Consider the following 4,933-nt stretch of genomic DNA (forward strand, 5'->3'; position numbering starts at 1 on the left):
CGGGGTAGCTCAGCCGGATTTGCCCCGGCGGTTCTGCGGACGGTGTTGACTTCGAGGGCGGACCGGCCCCCGTGTTCAGTCCGAATATCGTGCATTGTTAACGGCGGGAAGTGTTCCAAAAGGGAATGGGATTGAATGTGACTGCTGAAGCCGACTTTGAGACCTGTAACGCGGGTAGCTCAGCCGGATTTGACCCGGCGGTTCTGGCGACGGTCTCGCCTTCGAGGGGGGAGCGCCCCGCGTGTTCAGGCCGAATTTTGTGCATTTCCATCGGCGGGAAGAGGTCCAAACGGGAATGGGATTGAATGTGACTGCTGAAGCCGACATTGAGACCTCTAACGCGGGTAGCTCGGCAGGATTTGACCCGGCGGTTCTGCCGAAGGTCTCACCTTCGAGGGGGGAGCGTCCCGCGTGTTCAGGCCGAATATCGTGCATTGTTAACGGCGGGAAGTGTTCCAAACGTGAATGGGATTGAATGTGACTGCTGAAGCCGACATTGAGACCTCTAACGCGGGTAGCTCGGCCGGATTTGACCCGGCGGTTCTGGCGACGGTCTCGCCTTCGAGGGGGGAGCGTCCCGCGTGTTCAGGCCGAATTTTGTGCATTTCCATCGGCGGGAAGAGGTCCAAACGGGAATGGGATTGAATGTGACTGCTGAAGCCGACATTGAGACCTCTAACGCGGGTAGCTCGGCAGGATTTGACCCGGCGGTTCTGCCGAAGGTCTCACCTTCGAGGGGGGAGCGTCCCGCGTGTTCAGGCCGAATATCGTGCATTGTTAACGGCGGGAAGTGTTCCAAAAGGGAATGGGATTGAATGTGACTGCTGAAGCCGACATTGAGACCTCTAACGCGGGTAGCTCGGCCGGATTTGACCCGGCGGTTCTGGCGACGGTCTCGCCTTCGAGGGGGGAGCGTCCCGCGTGTTCAGGCCGAATTTTGTGCATTTCCATCGGCGGGAAGAGGTCCAAACGGGAATGGGATTGAATGTGACTGCTGAAGCCGACATTGAGACCTCTAACGCGGGTAGCTCGGCCGGATTTGACCCGGCGGTTCTGCCGAAGGTCTCACCTTCGAGGGGGGAGCGTCCCGCGTGTTCAGGCCGAGTTTTGTGCATTTCCATCGGCGGGAAGAGGTCCAAACGGGAATGGGATTGAATGTGACTGCTGAAGCCGACATTGAGACCTCTAACGCGGGTAGCTCGGCCGGATTTGACCCGGCGGTTCTGCCGAAGGTCTCAGCTTCGAGGGGGGAGCGCCCACCGTGTACAGGCCGATTTTCATGCATTTCCAACCGTGGGAAGGGGTCCGAAAGGGGATGGGGGTGAACGTGACTGCTCAACCCGACTTTGAGACCTCTAACGCGGGTAGCTCAGCCGGATTTGACCCGGCGGTTCTGGCGACGGTCTCGCCTTCGAGGGGGGAGCGTCCCGCGTGTTCAGGCCGAATTTTGTGCATTTCCATCGGCGGGAAGAGGTCCAAACGGGAATGGGATTGAATGTGACTGCTGAAGCCGACATTGAGACCTCTAACGCGGGTAGCTCGGCCGGATTTGACCCGGCGGTTCTGCCGAAGGTCTCACCTTCGAGGGGGGAGCGTCCCGCGTGTTCAGGCCGAATTTTGTGCATTTCCATCGGCGGGAAGAGGTCCAAACGGGAATGGGATTGAATGTGACTGCTGAAGCCGACATTGAGACCTCTAACGCGGGTAGCTCGGCCGGATTTGACCCGGCGGTTCTGCCGAAGGTCTCACCTTCGAGGGGGGAGCGCCCACCGTGTACAGGCCGATTTTCATGCATTTCCAACCGTGGGAAGGGGTCCGAAAGGGGATGGGGGTGAACGTGACTGCTCAACCCGACTTTGAGACCTGTAACGCGGGTAGCTCAGCCGGATTTGACCCGGCGGTTCTGGCGACGGTCTCGCCTTCGAGGGGGGAGCGTCCCGCGTGTTCAGGCCGAATTTTGTGCATTTCCATCGGCGGGAAGAGGTCCAAACGGGAATGGGATTGAATGTGACTGCTGAAGCCGACATTGAGACCTCTAACGCGGGTAGCTCGGCCGGATTTGACCCGGCGGTTCTGCCGAAGGTCTCACCTTCGAGGGGGGAGCGTCCCGCGTGTTCAGGCCGAATTTTGTGCATTTCCATCGGCGGGAAGAGGTCCAAACGGGAATGGGATTGAATGTGACTGCTGAAGCCGACATTGAGACCTCTAACGCGGGTAGCTCGGCCGGATTTGACCCGGCGGTTCTGCCGAAGGTCTCACCTTCGAGGGGGGAGCGCCCACCGTGTACAGGCCGATTTTCATGCATTTCCAACCGTGGGAAGGGGTCCGAAAGGGGATGGGGGTGAACGTGACTGCTCAACCCGACTTTGAGACCTGTAACGCGGGTAGCTCAGCCGGATTTGACCCGGCGGTTCTGGCGACGGTCTCGCCTTCGAGGGGGGAGCGCCCCGCGTGTTCAGGCCGAATTTTGTGCATTTCCATCGGCGGGAAGAGGTCCAAACGGGAATGGGATTGAATGTGACTGCTGAAGCCGACATTGAGACCTCTAACGCGGGTAGCTCGGCAGGATTTGACCCGGCGGTTCTGCCGAAGGTCTCACCTTCGAGGGGGGAGCGCCCACCGTGTACAGGCCGATTTTCATGCATTTCCAACCGTGGGAAGGGGGCCGAAAGGGGATGGGGGTGAATGTGACTGCTCAACCCGACTTTGAGGCATCTAACCCGGGTAGCTCAGCCGGGTTTGACCCGGCGGTTCTGCCGACTGCCTCGCCTTCGAGGGGGGAGCGTCCCCCGTGTACAGGCCGATTTTCATGCATTTCGAACCGTGGGAAGTGGCCCAAAAGGGGATGGGGGTGAATGTGACTGCTCAACCCGACTTTGGCGCTTCCGAGCCGGGTAGCCCGGCCGGGTTTGACCCGGCGGTTCTGCCGTCGGTCTCGCCTTCGAGGGCGGAGCCTCCCCCGTGTACAGGCCGATTTTCATGCATTTGCAACGGTGGGAAGTTGCCCAAAAGTCGATGGGAGTGAATGTGACTGCTCAACCCGACTTTGAGACTTTTAAGCCGGGTAGCTCAGCCGGGTTTGACCCGGCGGTTCTGCCGACGGTCTCGCCTTCGAGGGGGGAGCCTCCCCCGTGTACAGGCCGATTTTCGTGCATTTCCAACGGTGGGAAGAGGTTCAAAAGGGGATGGGAGTGAATGTGACTGCTCAACCCGACTCTGAGGCTTCTAACCCGGGTAGCTCGGCCGGGTTTGATCCGGCGGTTCTGCCGACGGTCTCGTCTTCGAGGCCGGTGCCTCCCCCGTGTACAGGCCGATTTTCGTGCATTTCCAACGGTGGGAAGTGGTCCAAAAGGGAATGGGGGTGGACGTGTCTGCTCATACCGACTTTGAGACTTGTAAGCCGGGTAGCTCAGCCGGGTTTGACCCGGCGGTTCTGCCGACGGTCTCGCCTTCGAGGGGGGAGCCTCCCCCGTGTACAGGCCGATTTCCGTGCATTTCCAACGGTGGGAAGAGGTTCAAAAGGGGATGGGAGTGAATGTGACTGCTCAACCCGACTCTGAGGCTTCTAACCCGGGTAGCTCGGCCGGGTTTGATCCGGCGGTTCTGCCGACGGTCTCGTCTTCGAGGCCGGTGCCTCCCCCGTGTACAGGCCGATTTTCGTGCATTTCCAACGGTGGGAAGAGGTTCAAAAGGGGATGGGGGTGAATGCGACTGCTCAACCCGACTCTGAGGCTTCTAACCCGGGTAGCCCGGCCGGGTTTGACCCGGCGGTTCTGCCGTCGGTCTCGCCTTCGAGGGCGGAGCCTCCCCCGTGTACAGGCCGATTTTCATGCATTTGCAACGGTGGGAAGTTGCCCAAAAGTCGATGGGAGTGAATGTGACTGCTCAACCCGACTTTGAGACTTTTAAGCCGGGTAGCTCAGCCGGGTTTGACCCGGCGGTTCTGCCGACGGTCTCGCCTTCGAGGGGGGAGCCTCCCCCGTGTACAGGCCGATTTTCGTGCATTTCCAACGGTGGGAAGAGGTTCAAAAGGGGATGGGAGTGAATGTGACTGCTCAACCCGACTCTGAGGCTTCTAACCCGGGTAGCTCGGCCGGGTTTGATCCGGCGGTTCTGCCGACGGTCTCGTCTTCGAGGCCGGTGCCTCCCCCGTGTACAGGCCGATTTTCGTGCATTTCCAACGGTGGGAAGTGGTCCAAAAGGGAATGGGGGTGGACGTGTCTGCTCATACCGACTTTGAGACTTGTAAGCCGGGTAGCTCAGCCGGGTTTGTTCCGGCGGTTCTGCCGACGGTCTCGTCATCGAGGGGGGAGCCTCCCCCGTGTCCAGGCCGATTTTCATGCATTTCCAACCGTGGGAAGTGGTCCAAAAGGGAATGGGGGTGAATGTGACTGCTCATACCGACTTTGAGACTTTTAAGCCGGGTAGCTCAGCCGGGTTTGACCCGGCGGTTCTGCCGACGGTCTCGCCTTCGAGGGGGGAGCGTCCCCCGTGTTCAGGCCGAATTTTGTGCATTTCGAACCGTGGGAAGTTGCCCAAAAGTCGATGGGAGTGAATGTGACTGCTCAACCCGACTTTGAGACTTGTAAGCCGGGTAGCTCAGCCGGGTTTGACCCGGCGGTTCTGCCGACGGTCTCGTCTTCGAGGCGGGTGCCTCCCCCGTGTACAGGCCGATTTTCATGCATTTCGTACCGTGGGAAGCGGTCCAAAAGGGGATGGGAGTGAACGTGACTGCTCATACCGACTTTGGCGCTTCCGAGCCGGGTAGCTCAGCCGGGTTTGACCCGGCGGGTCTGCCGACGGTCTCGCCTTCGAGGGGGGAGCGTCCCCCGTGTTCAGGCCGAATCTTGTGCATTTCGAACCGTGGGAAGTTGCCCAAAAGTCGATGGGAGTGAATGTGACTGCTCAACCCGACTTTGAGACTTGTAAGCCG

This window comes from Chiloscyllium punctatum, unplaced genomic scaffold, assembly GCF_047496795.1.
Source record: "Chiloscyllium punctatum isolate Juve2018m unplaced genomic scaffold, sChiPun1.3 scaffold_1103, whole genome shotgun sequence".
Classification (NCBI taxonomy): domain Eukaryota; kingdom Metazoa; phylum Chordata; class Chondrichthyes; order Orectolobiformes; family Hemiscylliidae; genus Chiloscyllium; species Chiloscyllium punctatum.